The following is a 25,004-nucleotide window of genomic DNA, read 5'->3' as shown; positions in this document are numbered from 1 at the left end:
ATGGGCTCTCACAGATCTAAACTTATTGTCACCCTATTAGTCACGTGCCCTCTTACCATCCCCCCACACTCACACTCATATTTCCTTAGTTCCTGTCAAAACATTATCAACAGAGCCTAAAATCTTTCAGCAAGAAGCTATTTCCTGTAGACTGCTGAAAAATGGCCCTAATTATTAGCTGAGGCAGATGGGTTTCAAGGAAGCAGTATTGGAAGGTTGAGGGGAAGTTTAAGATTCCACCAAATGTCCTTGTTGAAAGTCTCTGGGTGCGCCCTCCGTGTTGTCTCCGCTGACCTCTGGATGGTGCCGGGGTTTCCTGAGGGTGTCCACTCCCTGGTGTCAGAGAGACTCCAGAGCAAACAGTGGTGTCCAGTGAGGTCCTGTGTTGCCTTATTGGCCTGCAGTTGTACTGGTTGACACAGCAATAGCTAAATATGGAATCGAGGGCTTATGAAGTGATACTCAAGAGGTGTGGAAACAGATCTTGTCCATGAGACTTCATTTATAAGATGAGGTCAGAAAATTATTTTGCTTGAAACTTACCACTTTTTGTGTGAACGATGCATTCACAGGGTTCACAGCAGGCCAGTTGTGTCTGCGATATTCCAATATCCAAAAAAATAAGTTAAATTAAAAAAAATCACAACCCATACATCCATCCATTGTGTCAAGCATATTTGTACATTTGTTGCCATCATCATTCTCAAAACACTTTGTATTTGAGCCCTTGATATCAGCTCCTCAAAAAATAAGTTAAATCTTAAAGCAATATTGAACTAGAATCAAGTATAAATTCCCTTGGCTAATAGCAGTGATAACAACAAGAGTGGCCATCTTGACCATTAACTAAAAGCCAGCCTTTGCATTAGGTCAATATCTCACCTGATTTTCATAGCCTCCTGTCACGTCAACAATGTAAACTCTGTCCAGTTTATCAAAGAAGCTGCCGAGACTGAGGTGTCAAGTTGTTCTTCCATAGTACAATGGGTAGTGAGGAGTGGAGCTGGAAGTTGATCCTTGCTTTATCTGACTCAAAAATGTTAAGCATGAGCTTTTTAACAGCTACACTGCCTCCCAACCAAGCCATGATATAATGGAAAGTTTCTATATACCCATCAGAATGGTGTGTGTGTGTCTGAGAAAGCAATAGTATAGCAGGCTGATTTAGTTACAAACGTTGAAAAGATGTGGTAAATAATGAGCTGAGTTTTTTTTTATTGCAGTACCCCCCCATTTAAGGAGCCCATAGTGATTACTCTATGGGCTACTAACCAGAAGATCAGTAGTTTGAAACCACCAGCTACTCCACTGGAGAAAAATGAGACTTTCTACTCTCCGAAAGAGTTACAGTCTCAGAAACCCACAGGGGGAGTTCCACTCTCTCCTACAAGGTCACTCTTAGTTGGAATTGACTCTAGTTTTTATAACCCACATTCAGAAAAAAAGCAGAGAGAGGGGAGGAAGAAGTAGAGAGAGGAAGTCTGTGTACTCTGTAAGATTTTTCTCCCCTGCGACGGGCATTCCATGAGGCAACCTCAACAACCATGAAGAGAAGCACTCCCTACCCTAGGTCTTTCTGTGTCCTTGGTGAAAGTGCATACGTGTTGTATTATCATCCTCCAAATATCCCTCTTAAGAAATTGTCTGATTTATGAGGCACCCTGGGCATTGCTAAGAGAGATTCGATTACAGCTCGTCTTTTGGGAGATTACCACATGTCATGTGTTGCAGCAACAAGATGAGGCAGGTGCGGGGCAATGGCTTATCTTGCAGGAGTTGGATCTTGGAGGTAGGAAACCACCATTAGCACACCGTCCTCTGCTGCCCCTGATAGGAGGAGCTGGCAACGTGGAGTGGTGCTGAAGGTGTGGTGATGGGACTTGCCTTTCCTTCTCTGCCCAGCAGCCTGGGGTGGTAGCATGGTGTCTTGTTTCTGAGCCCCGTGAGGCACTGGAGGAACTGGCCACCTGCCCAGGGGATTCCCAGCCCACGGGAGCAGGGGCTCCCCAGCTGTCTCTGCTGCACAGCTTCTCAGGGGGAGACTGTGTTTCAGTTTCTTGTGACAGCTGTAATAAATCACCCAGGGCACAGTTGGTGACTGAGAACAACGGGGGTTTATTCGTTCACAGCTTTGGAGACTAGAGATCTGAATGCATGCTGGGTGTGGCAGAGCCCCACTCTCACAGCAAGCAGTGTTCCTGCTGGGTCCCCCTGAGTCTTCAGTGGGTGTTATCTCGGGGTGTCTGCTCTGGAGCTCTTCTTAGAGCAGGGGTTCCCCACCTTCCTCATGCCGCAACCCTTTCATACAGTTCCTCATGTTGTGGTGACCCCCCAACCATAAAATTATTTTCATTGCTGCTTCTTAACTGTAATTTTGCGACTCTTATGAATCGTTTGATCCCCAAAGGGGACTCACAGGTTGAGAACCACTGTCTTAGATGAATCTCAGTCATACTGGACTAATTACAACAGCAAAGACCCTACTTCCCAATAAGCTCTCAGTCACAGATACCAAGGCATAGGACCTAAGCAAAAACAATTTTGTGGGGATGGGGAGGGAACCAAAATTCAACCCACAATCTTCTGGGGACAGTTTTTGTTCTCAGTATAGTTGCTATTTCTCTGCATGTTGTTCTTTTCTCTTCGTTGGCAGGATTTCCCCATGACTCCACAGGAAACCTCATCACTTTAACTTCTTGCACAATAGTATGCAGAAGACTGGATCTTTTAAAAGTGTTTCCCGAAGTGGGTGATATCGCCCCCTAGGGGTGCTGGAACAATCCAGCCAGGAGAGTGGGCTGCAAAGCAGATACCCACACTTTATCCTGGATTATGGGCTATAGTACAAAAGTTTTTCATTGGCAGGAGGGCACTGAGTATTATTCCCCCTCTGACAACGGGGCAGTAAACCAAATAAATTTGGAAACCTATGATTTAGACGGTTAGATGGAAATCACTGATGAATATATTCCAGCAGTGTAAAAAGTTATGTTGCCCGAGAACCAGTTTCTACTACGTCAGGGAATTTAACACCACAAATAGTTTTCTGGGCATTTACTATGTATCACTGTGCCAAACACTGTATGTGTATTACTTGGATTCTTATAGTAGCCGTAAAAGATATTTCTTTAATTTTTCCTGTTTTGCTAAGGAGGAAATGAACGCTTAGTAGGGATTATAACTTGGCCATGGCAGGGAAAATGTAAAAGAAAAAGAAAATGTGAAAGATTAGAATCAAATCTGTGTAATTCTGGTTTGTACATTATTTTACATGGAAATGTATATTTAAATTCAGCAAAATCACTCTCAAAATATGTATACAATTCAATAGTTTTTAGTAGATATGTTAAAGTGTGCAACCATGCAGCTGTCACCACCATCTAATTCCAAAATGCTTTCATCACTTCAAAAATGTTTTACCGTGCCCACTGGCTGTGTGCTTCCTTCCTGCCTGCCTGCCTTCCGCGCTGGCAGTCCTGAGGCATTTCCCGCCGACAGTGGTTTCTCTGCTGGACGTCTCTCCGAGGGAGCCACACGAAGATGTGGTCCTTGGTGTTGGCTTTTTGCACCTAGCATAGTGTTTCCCAGGTGCTCCCACGTTAGACATGTGTCCACACGGCATTCCTTTTTAGTGCTGAACAGTACTCCACCGCATGGATATACTGACTGTTTAACATCTCTTTAGCTGGTTGGCAGACATTTGGGTTGCTTCCACACGGTAACTCTTATAAACAATGCTACTGGGCGTCCTTAAAAGACCTCAGTGAGAGCCTGAAACACCACCTGGCACGGATGGTGCTGGGTGAAGTTAGTCAGCCGCAAAAGATGAATATGTCATGAGTTCACAACTACAAGGATGAACAGCAAGATGATGGGAGGTTCTCCTCCCGGGTCATGTAATCTTCTCATCCAGTCTCCCAGGCAATGAGGTGGAGAGCCTACCTGTGCCCATGAACCATGCCTACGTCACTGCCTCTATCTGTACATCTTAAAATCCACTTCCATAGAGGAGACCTCACCTCAAGAGGGAGGGAGAGACAGAGAAGACCATTCAGATATTCCCATAAGAGGGTAAGTGAACTTTACTGGAAATTCAAGTCAAGATGGGGCGAAGGGGGCATGTCTGTCTCGGAGAAGGCGATAACACTTCTGTTGGTGGGTAAACTGGGTAGAGCAACTCCCTTCAGAAAAAACTCAAAAATACGTATATAGAACCCAAGGGGAAATACACCTGATCCTATATTCCTGACTGCTCACTTTTGACCTGGTTTCTGTCTAGCCCTTGGTGACCCAGGCCATGTGCTGTCGACTGCTGTCCTTGTGAGGTGCACAACAACCACCTTCAGAGGCGATACCTCTGTGGATTTGCTGTGGATACCCCACTCGACAAAGTGGGCTTTATCCATTTAAAGAACTGACAGATTCCCCCGGACTGAAGGCTAAGCTGCCCGAGTAGGAGAAGAAGCAGATGACTGCTATCCCACAGTTGTGAGACTGGTGGTTGTTGACCTTCGGTTCAGATCTCTTGCTGTCAGGTGTCTGCTGACTGGTGCCCCGGGACTACCATCGATCTACTATTTTAATGCCCTCCATGCTACACTCTCGTAAGCGTGCTTCTACCGCAGTGAATGTGTGTTGTTGAAAGCTTTTCCCTTTCATCAATCCCATTGTTCCTGCAAATTGTGTCTAGTCATTTAAGCATGTAATCTGTACAGGTCAACAATTCATGTATTGCAGTCTGGAGCACCTATACACGTATCATTTCCTTTTCTCAACGGTTTTCAATTCTGTCCTATTGGCTAAATTAATGCCAATAACAACAGAATTCTGTAATGCTCGGGGGTGAATGGGGGAGATGATTTATATTTGTCTTTATCCTAAAATCATAATGAGGTCTCCAAAGTGAAGCAGAGACATGAGACCATGGTTATAGGAATGGATTTTAGAATCACACGTAATCATAACCCTGCTCGAAGAACAATTAGTTCTTATGACATGACTCTACCAGACATTCACTCATGAAAGGATCAGTGAAGATTGAGGTGGTACAGCACAGTGTGAAGAAACCAGATGGTTCCTGGCTATCTGAAAGAATAGCATGTGGGTCTTACAAGGCTTGTCTTAAAACGAACAGCCATCTAAGTGAAGTGTCAACTAAGCCCACATAGAAGAAGCACACCAGCCTGTGTGATCCAAGTGTGAGGGCTCTGGGAGGGCGGGGGTTGACCTCGGTTCTCGCTTCTCAATGCTGAAAGATTTCACACAACAGAAGCACTTTGTAAATCCAAATACATAACTTTTATGAGGGAAAGGGAAGCTTCCGGTATTACAGTCTCAGAAAGGCCACACTATCCCTGTAAAGTGGGCAAGGCCGCATGGCGAGGGCCGTGGAAAAGTCCACGACTGAAAACGGCCACTCCAGCCATGTCAGGGGATCACAGAAAATCTCGTGAAAGGAGTACCTGAACAGAGCATGGAACCAGCGAGCAGATCGAGCCTGCGGAACCAAGAGCAGGAAACCCCAAGAGAGTGAGCAGGCACACAGGAGTGGGCAGGTGCACTTGGAGGAATCTCACCCTCTGACCTGCAAGGGTGCAACCGAACAAGAGAAGATGGGGCAGCCTGCCCACGGTCGCTTGTATCCCCTCCTGTCCCCACTGGCTGGGGAGGCCTGGTTAAGGGTATTGGCCGACCTTACTGGCTGAGTTTAGGTGCACCTGTGTGATGTAATATTGCTGGTGCCTAAGGTGGGTGTGCCTAGGTTGGGCCTTGGTGATGTTGTGGCTTTGGTTGGAGCATGCCCAGCTTTGGATTTTCCCATACGTGTATAATTAGTGTGCCTGATTTCTTTCCAACCTCTTCATAGTGGCAGGGACAGCTAGTCTTCATTTAGCATAGGTATTCAGTGAAGACACCAACCCCTCTCCCTCGTGATCTCTAATCTCTCTACCTATCACACAGATTGTAAATAATAAAACCCAAGTCCAGAGGAGGGCACGATATCGGAGCTTCAATTCTGATAACTTGGTTTGCAGAAGGTGCTGGATGGCAGTGGAGGTCCCAAACCCATCTGCAGGTTCCCCACATGGATTAAGCATCTAGTGACTCCCCGCTGACCACAGGCCAGGGATGTGGATAGCCCTGCTATCACGCAGAGAGCTTGTGAGCTCGATGATGTGGTTAAGTTAAGATGTAACACCTTGATCCAGGTTAAAGTTGTTCCAGTGTTTCATGATGCCTGCTGTCCTTTGTATTGAGTTTTCTCTCTCTTGCCATGGTTGTTGCTGGCTTTTGTCTGTTTCCTGTTGGTGTTTTGTGTGACTTTCTGTATTTACAATGCAGGGTAGATAAATCTATAGAGACAATTACTGGATTGATCATTGCATAGGGGCACGGCAGGAGAGGTTGGGGAAAATGGGGAGCTGACAACATTGAGTATGGGGGAATGTTCTGACGTTGATTGTGGTGATGACTGCACAGCTCTTTTTTAATCGTTTTATTGGGACTCACACAACTCTTATCACAGTCCACATATACATCCATTGTGTAAGGCACACTTGTACATTGATTGCCCTCATCACTCTCAAAACATTTCCTCTCCACTTAAGCCCCTGGCATCAGCTCATTTTTCCCCTCCCCTCCCTCATGAACCCTAGGTAATTGATAAGTTATTGTCTGTCAACATAGCTCTTCTTAATATGATTGAATGATTAAATTATATGGCATGTGAATTATATGCCAAATAACACTATTTTAAAAATAAAGAAGGGGAGGAAATGGGGAGCTGATAGCAGGGGCTCAAGTGGGAAGAGTATGCTTTGAAAATGATGATGGCAGCATATGTGTTAATGTACTTAACATATAGGAGGAATGTATGGACTGTGATAAGAGATGTACAAGCCCCCAACAAAAGTATTAGAAGAAGAAGAAGAAAAAGGGAAAACAATGTCACTGTGAATATTTGTGTGCACATTTTTACGGGGACATTTGTAGTAAGTCTGCTTGGAAAGACACCTAGGATTAGAACTACTGGTGACCGTCCGTTTCTGTAGACCAGCAGCCTTGGAGCCCCTGTGAGGCAGGTCTGCTGGGTCGTGCTGAGTTGCTGTTGGAGAGAGACCCTATGGGGCTTGGTCGTGCTGAGTTGCTGTGAGATGGAATTGACTCCAACGCAGTGGGTTTTATGATTTGGTATGCCGGCTAGGATTTAAAGGGACTTAATTACTAAGAAAGAGTTCATAATCTCCTCAAACTATGAAAATGAAACAAGGTAGTTTTTGAGACTTCCTGCTCGGTAGGCTGTTCAGTTCTGGAGAAGCAGGCCCCTCTGTTCTAAAAGAGGGACATTTTCCTCTCAAGCTATGTTATTTTGATGGATTTGTTTGATTTATTTTGAAGCTTTGTTATTTGTAAAGTATTCCATTGTATTCCAGAGCATAAAAGTACTTGCTTACTTTGCTATGAAGCCAAATGTTTTGCTCGCTGGTTGCTTGTTACACAGGCGATAGCTGTGTTTCCATTCCTGAGCGCAGTGTTTCCCACGCCCAGTGTGATAACAGCAGATCATGAACTAAATCAAGTGTGTGCTGCAGTCATCTCTTTGCCAACGACTGGGCCGGTGGGTGCAAGCTCGGGAATCGAGCAGTTTGCTTGGGTGGTAAGGGAGGCAAGGCTACTGCTGGTTTTGACTAGAGAGGAAGTCTGCTGCTGCCAGGGACCAGCTTCCTTTGTCATTCATGTTTCAGTTAATGATACTCAAGCATTGGTTACTCTTTTAACAACAAACAAACTCCCGTTAAAGGTTTTATTGTAGACCTGTTTTGAAGAGTTAGGCTTCTTCTCACAGTGGTGAGTCAAACCTCCAATGCCAAACTCCAGACTCGTGGCCATGGAGCTGATTCTCACTCAGCCTGGTGCCCAGCATCCCTGCCCTGTGGGGTCCTCACATGCCTTATGCGAGTCCGACACTGGCATAGACACATCTGCTTACATTGATCATGTAGATGCATACCTAGGAGCCAGTCAGTCCACTCCTAGGTAGGAAACATTGTTTGTACATGTGTCCGATAAAAGACATGCATAGCAGAAGGTTTATAACAGCACTGCTTTAAAAAAATAGTAAATCTAAATGTGGCATGTAATTCACATATCATGTATTTTAATTGTTCAACCATATTAAGATTTGTGTAATCACTACAATCCATTTCAGAACATTTACTTTTTTCTTGTGCTCACTGATGTTAGCCCCCATTTAAAATTATTTATTTATTTATTTATTAAAAACAATTTATTAGGGGCTCATACAACTCTTATCACAGTCCATACATATAGATACATCAATTGTATAAAGCACAGCTGTACATTCTTTGCCTTAATCATTTTCTTTTTTTACATTTTATTAGGGACTCATACAACTCTTATCACAATCCATACATATACATACATCAATTGTATAAAGCACATCCGCACATTCCCTGCCCCAATCATTGTTAGCGCCCATTTACCCTCAGCCTCCTCTGCCTTGCCACTAGGGAATTGTTAATGCAGTCACTGTCTCCATAGACTTGTAGGCTTACCTGTCCTGGATCTCATACACAGAAAAGCACACAAAAGAAACCAACAACGACGACAAAAGCTAACAGAGGAAACTACCCAATTGCTCATCTACAGATAAATGGATAAATGAATTGTAGTATGTTTGTACAATGAATACTATATACCAATAAAAATGCAAACATGACAACTACCAGCAACACTGTGGAATGTTGTCACAAATAAAATAGGAAGCCAGGCAGAAAAGAGTACATCCCAAAGTAGACCAAACTACTAATCCGTGATGTTAGAAATTTGGACAGTGGTTCTTCTTGGAGGCCAGTGATTGGAAAGGGAAGCGAGGGTGGGCTTCAGCAATATTGATCATTTCATTTCTTGATTTAGGTGCTAATTACATGGTGGGATATGTTCTGTTTATGAAGATACAACATGCTGTACAATTTATCGTTTGTTGTTTATGCACTATACTTTATAAAAAATGACTGTGTCTACATATATATCCAAGAATATGTCAAAAGTATTGATACTGTGGTTCCAATACCTGTAGGCATGGTTTATTCCAAACAAAATGTTTTTTGTTGTTTTAATCATTTTATTGGGGCCTCTTACAGTTTTTATCACAATCCATATATCCAGCCATTGTATCAAGCACATTTGTACATATGTTGCTGTCATCATTTTCAAAACATTTTCTTTCTACTTGAGCCGTTGATATCAGCTCCTCATTCCCCCTCCCCCACCCTCCCTCCCTCATAAATCCTTGATAATTTATTAAAACATTTTATCCATGTCTTACACAGACCGCTGTCTCCCTTCACCCACTTTTCTGGTGTCTATCCCCCTGGGAGTGGGGGTATATGTAGATCATTGTGATCAGTTCCCCTTTCTCCCCCCACCTTCCCCTTCCCCTCCTGGTAACTCTATTCTCATTATTGATCCTGACAAAATGTATTTAAACGTATCTCTGTGACCACTGGATGGCTGCAGACAAGCTATCTCTTGTCTTGGTCTCATGAAGGTACCTTCAAAAAATCTCATTGTTATCAAGTTGGTTCCAACTCACAGCGACCCTATAGAACAGAGCAGAGCGGCCCCTGTAAATCTCTGAGATAATAAATCCTTACAAGAGTAGAAAGTCCCTGCTTTCTCCTACGGAGCGGCTGATGGTTTCAGTCTGCTAACCTAATGGTTAGCTGCCCAAGGCATAACCCAGTATGCCATGGGGCTCTTTCAGGGGAGAAAAGCTAATCCTGGTCAATTTTCTTGAAGGACATTGGCCCAGGAGAGGGCTTCTCATGAAGATGTTTTAAGGAAACTGAAAACTGCATGGGCGAGAGAAAGGCCAAAAAAAGTGGTGGAGGCAGTGTTCCCATGGTGACACTGTAACCTGCTCTTCTTCAAGGGTACCAAGGGCTGCTACAGGAGAATTCCCCTGGGAAAGCGTACCCTACCCCCTCTCCAGCCCTGCTCGCCTCCCTTCAGGCTTCTTTGTGTGTGTGCGTGTGCGCGCGTGTGTGTTTTATTGTGTAAGATGTGGCAAATATATTATTATAAGGAAAATAATAAGAGTTCCTGGGGGTGGGCTGGGGGAGGGAGAGGACAAAGGGAAACCAACATCAAGGAGAAGAAAGAAAATGCCTTGAACTGACTGGCAGCAACTGCACAGCACTGCTTGATGTGACTGAAGTATGGAATGTTATGACATCTCTAAGGGCTCCCAATACAGTGACTGAAATTTTGAAATAAAGAAAAAAGATCAGAAGATGTGGGTGTGCAGTAAATCTGCTGCCCGTGGCCTCATCAGAGAATGGATATTACTGTGAGAATGAAGGTGCACCTGGCCCACGCCGTGGCACTCTCCATGGTCTATGTGCAGGTGAAAGTTAGACCACGTTTTAAAACGGAAACATATGTGACAAAGGCCACAGGCATGTTCTAAGTTGTATTCCGTGATACAGAATTAAACAGAACAAACCACTTTTATTTTCTAACTTTAGAATTTGTGTCTGTGGAAATAGCATAAGCACTGCTTCTTGTGGCTTGAGGGAAACCTAAGGTTTTACGTCTGAGATAAGCTGAAAATTGCTTATCCAAGCAGTTTGAAAGGATTTTCAGGATTAGAGTGAGTAAGGAAGGAGGAGGGAGTCCCTTTCAAATAAGTTTTCATTTGTCATAAAATTTTAAGTTGGTACTTGTATTATTATCATAGACATTCTAGAAGACTACATGGAAAATTACTTTCCCAATTGGGGAACATTATTTTGGGCAGATTAAACCTATGTTTCAAAGATCCTAGTTTAGAAGTAAGCTTTCAAAAAGATAACAGTGTTAGTTATCATGTGTAAATAACCTGAAAACCACAGGGTTTCTTGATAAACTTGCAAATTAAAATAGTGTTTCCCAAAGTGGATCACACCAGTACCACCTCCTCCCCAGTGGTGGTGGGGCTCCCACAGATACCTACACTTTATCCTAGCTTGCAGGCTGTACTTTACAAATGGTTCTGATGGCCAGAAGGGTGCTGAGTAATTTTTTCCTGAAAAGGGGGCACTAGGCTAAATAAATTTGGGAACATATGTTCTAGATTTTCCTTTTATAAGCTGTAAATAAAGTGATGAAGCACAGCAATAAGAATATTATTTTTGCATGCAAATAACAAGTTTTGTACCATCAGCTCTTGATTCAGTCTTGTCTTTAGCTGAACACAGTAGGTATTAACATATAATAACGTATAAGCTTATGGTTTTATTCTTAGGCATGCTTCTGAGTCATAGGCCACAGTTAACCATGTATAGCATAAGTCATTTGAAATAGTAGCCATAAGAACCTCTACTTAGTCATAGTAACAAATACTAATGGTGAATATCATTTAAAAGATTGTTTAATTTTAACACTTTTAAAGGATACTTAAAAATATTGTGTTACTGAATTTCATGTATAGAAAGGTAGGAAGAAAATGGATTTGCGTTCTTTTTTTTTTTTAATCATTTCATTGGGGGCTTGTACAACTCTTAGCACAATCCATACATACATCCATTGTGTCAAGCACATTTGTACCTATGTTGCCATCATCATTCCCAAAATACTTGCCCTCTACTTGAGCCTCTGGTATCAGCTCCTCCTTTTTACACCCCCTCTCCGCTCGCCCCCCCCCCCGTGAACCCCTGATAATTTATAAGTTATTATTTTGTCATATCTTACACCATCGGACATCTCCCTTCGTCCACTTCTCCACTGCCCACCCCCCAGGGAGGAGGTTATATGTAGATCCTTATAATATGTTCCCCCTTTCTCCCTCACCTTCCCTCCACCCTCCTGGTATTGACATTCTCACCACTGGTCCTGAGGGGTTCATCTGTCCTGGATTCTCTGTGTTTCCAGTTCCTATCTGGACCAGTGTACATCCTCCAGTCCAGCCAGATTTGTAAGGTAGAATTGGGATCATGATAGTGGTGGGGGAGGAAGCATTCAAGAACTAGAGGAAAATGGCATTTCATTATTGCTACACTGCACCCTGACTGGCTTGTCTCCTCCCCGCAGCCCTTCTGCAAGAGTATGTCCTATTTCCCACAGATGGGCCCTGGGTCCTCACTCTGCACTCCCCCTCATTCACAATGCTATGGTTTTGTTTTTATTTTTGGTTTTTCTTTTTGGTCTTTGATGCCTGATACCTGATCCCTTCGATGCCTTGTGATCTCACAGGCTGGTGTGCTTCTTCCATGTGGGCTTTGTTGTTTCTCAGTTAGATGGCTCCTTGTTTGTCTTCTAGCCTATAGGACCCAAGATTCCTTATCTTTTGACAGGCAGGCACCATCAGTTTTCTTAACAGCATTTGCTTATGCATCCTCTTTGTCTTCAATGATCCTGTTGGGGTAGGCTAGTGTGCTTCTGCACCCACTTTGTCCTTAGCAATTGAGTCAGGACAGGCTGTTGTGCTTCTTTCATGTGGGTTTTGTTGTCTCTCAGCTGGTTGGCTGTTTGTTTATCTTCAGGCCTTTAGGACTTCAGATGCTATATCTTTTGGTAGCTGGGCACCATCAGCTTTCTTCACCACATTTGCCTGTGCACCCATTGTCTTCAGTGATCGTGCCAGGAAGGTGAGCATCTCAGACTGCCGAATTGTTAGAACAAAGTGTTCTTGTGATTAGGGAGTATTTGAGCAAGGGCCCACTGTTTATCTGTTTCCTTGATACTAAACCTATAACTATATGTACATAGATCTATTACCCCTTCATTGTATATAAATATATTTGCATCTGTATATATGCCTGTATTTAAATTTCTATGACTACCCTTTGCCTCCTAGTTCTTTCCTCTGTTTCTTTGTACTTTCCTCTTGTCCCACTATCATAGTCAGCCTTTATTTGGGTTTTAGGAATTCCTCTCGGTTACATTGCCCTTGATCTAGCCCTGCCAGACCTCTTACACCCTCCTTGACACTGATTTTGGATCACTTGTTGTTCCCTTGTCCCTGGATTTGTTAATACCCTCTTCCTCTCTCCTGCCTCCCCTTCACCCATGTCCCTGGAACTGCCATCCCATTGTTCTCTCTCCCGGCTTGTTCATCCTCCTGTCCCTTCCAGGGAGACATGCTATGTGCCATCACAGACTGAGTACAATGAAGCAACAGTAGAAAGTAAAACAATAGCTACAGCAACAACACCCAAAAAAAACTCTATAAAAAGTTTAGGGTCTATTTGTTGTCCTTCACGAGTGCTTTCCAGCCAAGTCTGGTGGGGTGCCATGCCCTGGCCCCACATCTATCCCTGGGGCCTTCATTGCTCTGCTCCCCCGGCTGCTCTGCTCCATTTTCCCAGAGGCTGGCTTCGGCGTAGTGAGCCCAGGGCGGGCATAATTCCCACTGTGTGTCTCTAGTGTTGTCCCCAATGGTGCTATGGCTCAATGAGGAATGCTGTGTCCCATGGTGGGGCGGGCCTTTGGTCATCTCTGTGCATTGCTGCTCTGAGCAGGAACATTATCCTCAGGGCTTGGTGAGCCAGGATGTGCTTCACTCTCCCCCTCCCCATTCCCCCCTCAGTGGTTCCTGTGTGCTCTGATCAAACAAGCCCCTCTTCTTGAGCTGTAGCTTCAGGGCTGTCCTTTGAAGTGAATTCTTCTTGGGGGGGAGGGTGATGTTGTCCATTTAGTTGGTAATGGGCCTCTGGGATCCCTGCTTCATGTCAGAGTGTTGCCTTCTTATCTTGGAGCACTGGCTGGGAGTCTGATCCCTCTTTTCCTGTGGAGACACAATCAACACCCCACCCCTGTGTGGGTTAGTCAGGCTTCTAGATCCCCAAACCTAAGCACACTGAGAGGAGCATCATCTGAGTCCCCTGAGGATGCAAAGCCTGCCGTTTTGGTGTGATGTGAATTGAAGAGCTCAGTGTGTTTCAGGGGAACGGTTAGGTAGATGGAAACAGATCCTTCAAAAATGTACAAGCCTATGTGGAGGAAATATTAGAGATAATAGCTTTGCATTTTGATCGTTTTGTTCAAGAAAGATTTCTATGATTTTTGTCAGCGCTATTTTTGGCTCTTACCCCTCGAATATAATCTTTCTCACGTCTTTCCTCACCTTCAGCTTTCATAGTGCAATCAAATGTGGCATTCCTTCACTCATTCAGCAGGTAACTGAGTTGCCGAGAGAACACAGGCTGGGTGGGTAGAAGGAGTGGGGTTTGTGGAGGCCTAGCCCTTGGGAGGAATTGGGCTGAGGCCCACCTCCTTTCTGATTTATTAAGTACCCCATCCTCCCATTGGTGTGCACCACCCACCTCTTCTCCTCTAGCACCCCGCACTTTGCTTGGCTATCGGGCTAGTGACACATTAGAATCAACAAAGCAGTAAGCTGCCTGGAGTTGGGGAATGTGTGATACTATCCTAGCCAGAGGTTTGGGAGAATCCCCCAGGAGAAGAAGGGCTGTCTGGTCAGGAATGTTGACCCATGAGAGGATCTGGATCCTGTCCCCAAGGGATCCAGCCCTGCCTCCCCCAGAAGCCAAGCCCAGAGGAAAAGCTGCACTGTCTCCCACCACAGATCCAAACTTCCCCTTGGCTGAAGAGAAAGCCAAATGCCTCGCTCTGCGGAAATGATTCAGAGACAGAGGTGTTCACAGGGTTAAGTGGAATTCACACTCAAAGGTCTTGATATTTTGCAAATTTTTCAGGTTGCCCTTATCTCCCGAAGGCTGCTGAAGTTCCACTAATTAAGTAGATTTTCGTTGTGGAAATAATTTGTCTGATAATAATGAGAAAATCCTGAGAGAGATGACTATTTTCAGATTGTTTAAAACTCCTGGGACCCCAGTATCTTAGGGGCTACTTCTGAACATCTAACAAACGATTTGAGGTCAGTGTCATTTCTGTCCCCGCTGCCTTGGTTTCAGGAACTCATCTTGTGATGTGACAGAATTTTAATTGGCCTTTGTTACCATTAATAATGATAGCAGCAATCATTTGGTATGTGACTTGCTAGCTAATGAATGCACTGGACCAAACTTGCTCACAGTTAGGCTCTGACTGCAGCTTAGGAAATGGGCTACCAGGAAACCAATAGAGAGGTCTGCGGGGCCGGCCCCAATCTCAACTATATGGACACCCCCCTCCCTCAGAAGAATGCACTTCAGCGGACAGCACTGGGGCCACAGCTTGGGGAGAGAGGCGCATTGGATTAGAGCACACGGGAGAAACGCAGGGAGAGGAGAGGACATCCTGGCCAACTAGGTCCCGAGGATGATATTCCTGCTCAGAGCAGAAAACGCACCGGGAGGACCGTAGGGCCAGCCCCACCATGGGACACAGCGTCCCTCACTGAAGCCTGGCGCTGCGGGGGACAGCACTGGAGACACAGTGCAGGAACAGTGCACGGTCTGGCCCCATCACGCTGGGTGGGGCACCGAGGGCATGCCGCAGATCAGAGTGGTGAAACCCCCCAGGGGAAAACCAGAAATAGACTTTGGAGACAGTGTGGCATCCCATCAAACTCAGCTGGAAAACACTTATAAAGGCCAACAAACAGACCTTGAACTATTTATAGGCTTTTCCATTTTTGTCAGTGGCTTTCTTTTTGTTATTATTTTGATTTTTGCTGCTGTTATTGTTTTGTTGGTTTTGACTTCCTTTGTTGTTTTATTTGGCTTTGCCTGGTTTTTGCACTTATTAATATATCTGCATGTCTGTCTAGATAAGATAGGTGGGATAAATAATTCAGAGATGAAAAGAAAGGACCAATGGTTCCAGGGGGATATGGGATAAGGGGAGGTGGGAGAAAGGAAGGGGGGTGGGTGGGAACCAACTCAGGGACAAGGGAACAACAAGTGAACCAAAATCAATGGAAAGAAGGTCATAGGAATAACGAGGTATAAATTACCAAGGGCATATGAGGGAGGGGGGAATGGGGAGGGAGGGGGGAAAAAAAAAGAGGACCTGATGCAAGGGGCTTAAGTGGAGAGCAAATGCCTTGAGAATGATTGGGGCAGGGAATGTATGGATGTGCTTTATACAATTGATGTATGTATATGTATGGATTGTGGTAAGAGTTGTATGAGTCCCTAATAAAATGTAAAAGAAGAAAAGAGAAAAAAATGATTAGGGCAAAGACTGTACAGATGTGCTTTATACAATTGATGTATGTATATGTATGAACTGTGAAAAGAATTGTATGAGCCCCAATAAATTGTTAAAATAAAAAAAATCCAATAAAGAAACAAAGAACTAAACAACAACAACAAAAAAGAAGGTCATAGAATGCCTAGTGGGGCTCAATCAAGGGCAACGTAGCAGGGAGGACTTACTAAACCTGAATGAAGGCCAAACATGATGGTGGGACAAGAGGGAAGTAAAAAAGAAATAGAGGAAAGAACTAGGAGGCAAAGGACATTTATAGAGGCCTAAATACCATCATGTACATATGTAAATATATATATGTATGTATGCATGTATATATAATGAGAAGGGAATAGAACTATGTGCTCATATATGTATGTTAAGAATTAAGGTTGCAGATGGACATTGGGCCTCGACTCAAGTACTCCCTCAACACAAGAACACTTTGTTCTAACAATTCAGCATTCTGTGATGCTCGCCTACCTGACACAATCGCTGAAGACAAAGCAGCTGCATAAGCAAAAGTGGTAAAGCAAGCTGATGGTGCTTGGCTATCAAAATAATATCATCTGGGGTCTTAAAAGCTTAAAGATAAAAAGCAGCCATCTTAGCTGAGAAGCAACCAAGCCCACATGGAAGAAGCACACCAGCCTGCGTGATCATAAGGTGTTGATGAGATCAGGTATCAGGCATCTAAGAACCAGAATAAAACCATACCCAAGGTGAATGGGGGTGGAGCATGGAGTGGAGATCCAATGCCCATCTGTAGACAATTGGACATGCCCTCACAGAGGGGTAACAGGGAAGAGATGAGCCAGTCAGGGTGCAGTATAACACCGATCAAACACACAACTTTCCTCTAGTTCTTAGGTGCTTCCTTCCCCCCACTATCATGACCTCAATTCTACCTTATAAATTGGATTAGACCAGAGCATGCACACAGGTACAGATAAGAGCCCCCAACACAGGGAATCCAGGATAGATAATCCCCTCAGGGCCAATAAGGAGAGTAGAGATACCAGGAGGATAAGGGGAGGGTGGGGGGCAAAAGGGGGGATCGATCACAAGGATTAATCTAGTACCCCGTCCCAGCAGGATGAATAATGGAAAAGTGGGTGAGTGGCGATGGAGGAAGATGTAAGATATGGAAAAAATAATCTATAACTTACCAAGTGTTCAAGATGGAAGGTGGGCTGGGGAGGGAGGGGGAAAATGGGGAGCTGATATCAGGGGCTCAAGTGGGAAGAGAATGGTTTGAAAATGATTGTGGGTGGCATATGTGCAAATGTGCTTGACACACTGGATGAATGTATGGATTGTGATAAGAAATGTATGAGCCCCCAGTGAAACTATTAAAAAAGAAAAAGAAAAGAAAGAAATGGGCCCTATCCAATCAGAGAGGAAGTGGCAGGACAAGGGTGAACAGGCATGCAGACTAGGCACACAGGTGAAATGTCTTCCCTTATTAGCAAAACCTTCGCCCTCCTGGCATCAGAGTCCAGCCAGGGTAGGCAGGCACGGCCAGGATATGGGTTCCTGGTAAATGTCTGAATATCGCTGAGTGATGTTTTGAGAACCACAAAGCCTCTCTGCCTGCCCTAGGCCAGATACACTTAACATCCTGATCCCATCTCAGCAGGGACATTTGATCCCAGTAAAGCTCTATGCCAGAGCTAAAGGCTGTGTCGTTCTGTGTGCTGAGGATGGCCAGAGACTCAACTGCCCCTGGGGCAACCCCTGTGAGCTAAGAAGGAAACGTGGCCGCCGAGTGAGAGCTAGAGGAAGCATGGCATGTTACAAAGGGTTTGAAAGTTGAATTGGAGAGTTTAACCCCCATTGCCTTTAGGTGTGCGTACAGGGACGACTAATGTGTACCGAGTGCCTGCTCTGTGCCAAGAGCTGTGACCAGTGCCTTTCGTCCACTCCCTGAGGTAATCCTCTGAGCTACCCAATGAAGTTCCTAGTTAGCAGCAGCATTGGGATTTTAGAGATGAGGACTTGATTTAGGTCTGAAGGTGTCACATAACCTGCCCCATCAAACACACTCTATGGAGTTGTTGTTGTTTTGAGGTTTCATTGAGTCAGTGCCAACTCATAGTGACACTATAGTGGTGGTGGGGTAGGGAGATGTTTAACCCTCCTGTTTCCTTGCTCTAACTCAAGCCTGCGTCAGCCAGCCTTTGAAGAGGGCAGGGTTGGTGATGTCCAACTAGAAAGGAACCGTGTAACTCTGGTGTGGGCAGAGTCTACACAGTACCCAATGTCTGCAGACACTCTCCTCTTGTGGGTGAGAGACAATGTCAGTGTAACTTCAGCCTAGACCTGCTTGCTGCTAGTGGCAGCTTTTCAAAAGAACTACTCAAGACAGCCAGGTGCGTTCAGGGAGATGGAGGTGGGGTAAAGAGGAGAAGGTATCCTTGTGACTGGAACGTCAGGTATCAGAGGGATATTATCTTCCGAAACACTTCCGTGGCAGAATAATAAATTGGAACCTGAAATGAAAACGGAGTCCAGGAGAGCTAAAAAGATCCTTTCTGGAGGACTCCATGCAGGCTCTGAGAAGAGAATACATCTCGATATTGCAAGGAAAGTTTGTGTGGCCTCCATGAAGGTTGGGGACATGGCCATATCCTTTTTCAGGGCCACCTTTCAGCGCACTGCAGCATTTCGTCATTTATGATGAATACGGTAAATAGATGGATAAGGGCAGGTACTGCTTCTTTAAACCAAACTCTGCCATCAGATTCCTTCCAGCTCATACCAGCCCTCTGCAGGGTTTCTGAGGATGCACGTCCTCACAGGAGCACATCGCCTCCTCTTTCTCCCATGGAGTGGCTGGTAGTCTTGTACCATTAACTTGCAGTGAGCAGGCCAAAGTTTGCCCAACAGCACTACTATGGCTCATTACTTGCTACACTATAGGTAAATTCTTATACAGAAATGCTTGTATATAAGGAATGACTTTAATTGTTTACATGCCAATGCCAGGCTCTGGTTTTATTGGCTTTACAGAGAGGAACAAGGTCTGGTCTCTGTCCCAGAGAAGCTGTTTCCAAGACAAAATGTCACAGCGTCAAAAAGAGTAAACTAAAATCAAATTCACTGCCATCAAGTTGTTTCTGACTCATGGTAATTCTATAAGACACAGTCGAACTGCCCCTGTGGGTTTCTGAGACTGTAAACCTTTACAGGAGTAGAAAGCCTCATCTTTCACCCTTAGAGTGGCTGGTGGTTTAGAACTGCTGACCTGTGATTAGCAGCCCAACCCATAACCCACTGCACCACCAGGGCTTCTTGTAAACAAGAATTGGTCTCCTGTGGTCCAGTATTTGTATGAAGTTATTCAAATAAGCACAAGAAAAAGCTATATATTGATAGTGAGAATGATAAATTGTCTTAGCTTTTTTTGAGTGCAGCACATTAATGATGAATTTTTATATATGTAAATTAATTAACTCAGTACTCTCAAAGTTAAAAGACAATACATAACTCTTAGTCAATGCATAACAATTTTCCTATCCATTTTTATCCCATTAGGAGCCCTGGTGGCTAGTGGTTATGCATTGGGCTGCTAACTGCAAGGTCAGCAGTTTGAAACCACTAGCTGCTCTGCAGGAGAGAAATAGGGCCTTCTACTCCAGTAAGTAGTTATCATCTTGGAAACCCACTGGGGAAGTTCTGCCCTGTCCTCCAGGGTCGTTGAGAGCTGGCATTGGCTCAGTGGCAGTGAGTTTATATTCCCGTAATTCCCTCACATCCAACGGCATTCAGGAAGCTGCTGATCACCATAATCCTCTGGATACGTGCCCTTCATCTTCCATCTTGGGATGACACCCCACACCCACACACCTCACTCTGACTCTCTCCTCCTACCTCTCTCTCCCTTTCCTCCTCTTAGCTCTTAGTTACATAAATTGATTTTGCCTCCTTTAATAAGTTAACCTCTGTGTCTTTCTTTCCTGACCTGTGGTTTTGCGTACTGAAGCCCAGGAACTTTGCTAGCCTGGACAGCCTTCAGTAAGGGAGGTCAACAGAAATGGCAAGGCTAGGGAACCTCATCATCTAGAGACAGGGGTAGAAGCCAAGGTGACCACGATCACACAATCACAGTTCACAGTACAATGGGATTTAAAAAAAAATCTCAGAGTACATTGTTTTGAATGGGCTCAGTCAGTATTCACACCAAACCAATAGGTAAAGCAGGCATGCACACCCCAACCCATCCCACCCTTCCCTATTTTACATATGAGGAAATAGCGTAGAGTCATTAAGGAACTTACTGGATTTGTAAGGTAGAATTGGGGTCATGATAGTGGCGGGGAGGCAGCATTTAAGAACTAGAGGAAAATTGTACACTTCATCATTGCTATACTGCACCCTGACTGGCTCATCTCCTCCTCGAGACCCTTTGGTAAGGGGATGCCCAGTTGCCTAAAGATGGGCTTTGGGTCCCCACTCCCCCTCATTCACAATGATAAGATTTTTTGTTCTTTGATGCCTGATACTTGATCCCATTGACACCTCGTGATCACACAAGCTTGTGTGCTTCTTCCACATGGGCGTGGTTGCCTCTCAGCTAGATGGCCAGTTATTTATCTTCAAGCCTTTAAGACCCCAGATGCTATATCTTTTGATAGCTTGGCACCATCAGCTTTCTTTACCACATTTGCTTATGTACCCACTTTGTCTCAGCGAGTGTGTTGGGAAGGTGAGCATCATGGAATGCCAGTTTTACAGAACAAAGTGTTCTTGCATTGAGGGAGTTCTTGAGTGGAGGCCCAATGTCCATCTGCTACTTTAATACTAAACCTATGAATACATGCGCATAGATTTATTTCCCTGTTATATATAAATATATTTACACAAGTACATGCTTGTATTTAGACCTCTATAAGTGCCCTTTTGCTCAGGAAATCCAGAACAGATGAAATCCTCAGGATCAGTGGTGAAAGAGGTGATACCGGGAGGGTGGGTAGGGAAGGTGGGATAGAAAGGGGGAACCGATCACAAGGATCTACATATAAACCCCTCCCTGGGGACAGACAACAGAAAAGTGGGTGAAGGGAGATGTCAGACCATGTAAGACACGACAGAATAATTTATAAATTATCAAGGGTTTGTGGGGGAGGAAAGTAGGGAGGGGAAAAAGAGCTGATACCAAGGGCTCAAGTAGAAAGCAAATGTTTTGAGAATGATGATGGCAACAAATGTACAAATGTGCTTGACACAATGATTGTACGTATGGATTGTGATAAGAGTTGTACGAGCCCCCAGTAAAATGATTTTTTTAAATATACATAAATGAAAAACAACTCTCTTATTTAATTCAAAAGAAGAAAGAAAGAAACTTAGCTCAACAAGTAGCAGAATTGGGATTGGAGCTCAAGACTGGGTGATTTTGATTTTAACAACCTGGGAGACAGAGGCTCTTGGAGGGAACTTTTTAATAGGACACCTGGGAATTATAATTGAAGGATAAAGAAAAGATTTAAAGAGTACTCTAAGTAGAGCGTTGGCCAAGCCAGGGTGCAGGATTGCAGGGCCTGGACAACAGGAAAGGTGCTTGGAGACAGAGCAGGTTTGGACCAGACCAGACATTTGTCCATTACTGGACTTCATTTGGGGAAGAGTGGGTAACTATTGTGGGTAATAAGCAGAAGAGAAACATGCATTTGTGTTGTGATGTGTGTGATTTTATACAAATCATACAAAGGCTACCAATGAAGGAAAGTATAATTGGAGGTCAGGGCAGGTGTCCAGGCTGCACTTCCCTCCCCTGTGCATCGCTGTCCCCCACCAATGAGGAAGCTCATGGAGATCCAATGCCCTGTGCTTTTATTGGGGTCTTACTCTAACTTAACCGAATCATTTCCCACCGGGTAAACCTTGAATTCCAACATCCCAAATCTGAGGTTGGGCTGATATAACCTGGGGGGTCTTTCTAGGCTAGCCTTCACCTAGCATGAATCTATCTCATTAACAAAAGCCCATGTATGGATTGTGATCAGAGTTGTAGGAGCTCCCAGCAAAATGATTTTTAAAAAGCCCTCCCGTTTGGTCTGGAGCTCTTATGAATAACAAAGACTCCATTCACTGGGGAATGCCAAGGTTTTAGAGGCCTTCTCTCAAGAACCAGGACAAAGACTGATTCTGTGGATAAAGTTCAGTGTGAACTTCACAAGAGCAAAGAGAGGATGTGGGTGATGGTGGGGTTATTGAGATGGGTTAAGAAAGAGAAGGAGCGTGGAAGATAACCCAGGATCAAATTCCAGGGACCTGTGACATTTAAGGGACCAATGAAAGACAAGCCCTTGAATGAGAGAAAGGGAGGCACTAGTTGGCGAATAAGGAGAGATTAGCAGCATAGAAACCAAGGAAGGAAAAATTTGATGGGAACTCTATGGTAACAATGCCTAATGCAACAGAAAGCATATTAAAACTGCAACATTACCATTGCATTGAGCAATTAAACCAATTGCATAAAACCAATCTCTTTGGGAAAATACGGGAGGAGTCAAAAGAAACCGGATGAAAGGTTTAAGGAGCCCTAGTGGTGTAGTAGTTATGTATTGGGCTGCTAACCTCACTGTCCACAATCCAAAACCACCCGCCACTCTGGGTAAAGAGCTGCAGTCTTGTAAACCCACAGGAGCAGTTGTACGTGGTCCTCTAGAGTCGCTGTGAGTTTGTATAGACTTGATGTCCGTGAGCTGTGTGTCTGTGTTACTGGGTGGATACAAGGACCGTGAACTACTCTCTGACTGTAATGTTAGGTGTTTAGGCTAAGGAGTCCGGCTGGTGTGGTGGTTAATTAAGCGTAGCCCATAATCGCTAGGTCAGCGGCTCTGGAGAAAGATGAGGCTTTCTACTCCCAAAGAGTGTTACGGTCTAGGAAACCCCCCAGGTAGCTCTTCCCTGCCTTACATGGCTGTATGACTCAGAATGCACTCGATGGCAGTGCGTTGCTTGTGCGTGCTGTGGGGTTCCTCACATTTTTCATCGACCCAGCAAGGGTTGCGGGTGGGAGCACATTCCTGCAGTGGCTGTGGCGCTGTCCACAGCTTGGGTGCTGACAGACCTGCCTGTCTCCTCCAGAAGAGGCTGGATCAAAATCAGTAATCTGGGGTCAGGAGTCCTCTGTTTCTGGGAGGAAAGGACAGAGATGAATGGCAGCATCCCTCTCTCATGTTCCCTCTTTGTGGGTCTGGAACCAAAGCCTGCCTCATCTAGGGGACATCTCCAGTCATTTCTTGTTGGCCCCATGGGCTCTTGAAGATCCGCCAGCAAGCAGGAAAAAAGCGGAGGATTATCTCTCTTTTTTTTTGTTACTCATTTGGTATATGTTAAAGGCCAGTTTTGTTCCAAGAGTCATCTTGGGCTCTGGAAGTACAAAGGATCAAAACAGATTCTTGTCTTCAAGAAGTCAGGGCAACCAGGAAGACCAACCCTCAGGAAATGAGGGCCAGTCAGTGTGAGGGGAGCTGATCAAAACCTGTCTAGGGAAGGGGGGGGTAGCAGATGGCTCAATTGAGGTGACCCCTGATAATATGAGTAGCCATTTGGCTAAGCTATGGAAGGCCCCAGAGACCATCATCAGATGATTGTTGCCCCAGATAAAAGGGGGAGTCTCTGCGTCACAAGCCTTTTGTCAGGCACATCTTTATCCAATATGCCTTTATGGCTCCTGTATAATTTTACATCTGTCATTGACTTTTCTTAATGGTCGGAAATGTCACAGGCTTCCTGAATGATATCCAGATGCCACTCAACTTTCACTCTGACAGCCTCGTTATGCCTCCTGCAAAGGCTGCAAGACGCAGTGTCGGATTCCGAAGCTGAGAGTTGCTGTGCTTCCCAAGGCTCGAGAACCCAGCGGATGGGTTCCTTTGCCGGGATGGATTGGGCAAAACGGGTCATGGGCTTGTGAAAGAGGTGCGTTTCCTGCCCCTCTCATTCCTGTCTTTGCAGATAGCACCTGTGTTCACCAGGTTGTGGGAACAAAGTCAATGTGGCCCTGCCCTTGCTGTCAGTATAGTGCTGGCGATCCCTTCCTGTGGGTGTAGAGTCTCCCAGAAGAAGGGAATGGCTGGGACGCCAGGAGCTCCTTCACCACTCGCTTCTTAGTACTACTCTCATCTCATTCTTTTGGCCTTTGGCCTTTCAGCCTTGCCGTGGCTTATCAGTGCTGGATGGTGAGTTTCCTCAAAGCAGAGGTTGTCTCCCTCTTCTCTCCTCCAATAACGATGAGCGTATCCCAACAGTGGTCACTGTTAGGTCATTTAGGGTGAGGACGTAGACTAAAAATACAATAATCTGATGGTTCTGCTGGCAGTTTGTTTCCCGGTGGAGTTCATGGGCTGGAGCTTCCTGCGGAGGTTGGCATTGCCCAGGAGTGCTATTGTTCATGACTTGCAGTTGGCTCCCTTCTGATCTGTTACTCTCAGGGAATGGGGGCAAGACCTTGGTCAGGGAAGGTGTTCTGAGCATCTGTGTTGCCCAGATTCCTGGCAGAATAAGGCTGTGGACTCGGGCTTCAGGGAAAACCCTCTTTCATTCTCTCATCCTTCCAGTTGGGGAGTTGGTTTTCCGTTGTTTCTACAACTGGCCAGTGAAAAATATTCTTTCAGCTTGTAGCAGCTCCTGAGGGTCTCTGACCCCCTTCTATCCTCCCTTCCCACTTCCCTGCAGAAACCCAGTGTTCTGAGGAGAGTTGGGTTTTGAGACAAACGGTGGCGTTAGGAATGTCGGGAAGGGCGGCTCAGCCAGACACTGGTTGGTGTGCTGCTGCAGTCACTTGCTGGGACTGTCTGCCGAGGAAGGCTGCGTGGATGCTCTCTGCTGTTCCC

At 45.0% G+C, this 25,004-nt stretch overlaps 1 protein-coding gene across 1 annotated transcript in view; it reads left to right on the top strand.

Annotated features, from left to right (window-relative positions):
* Nucleotides 1–25,004, top strand: part of ANKRD6 (ankyrin repeat domain 6) — a 188,990-nt gene that overhangs the window by 102,522 nt on the left and 61,464 nt on the right. The gene's annotated exons all lie outside the window — the stretch shown is intronic.

The sequence above is a fragment of the Tenrec ecaudatus genome, chromosome 7 (assembly GCF_050624435.1).
Source record: "Tenrec ecaudatus isolate mTenEca1 chromosome 7, mTenEca1.hap1, whole genome shotgun sequence".
NCBI classification, from domain to species: domain Eukaryota; kingdom Metazoa; phylum Chordata; class Mammalia; order Afrosoricida; family Tenrecidae; genus Tenrec; species Tenrec ecaudatus.
The sequence above is the reverse complement of the archived record's forward strand: the minus strand, read 5'-3'. Positions and strand labels throughout refer to the sequence as shown.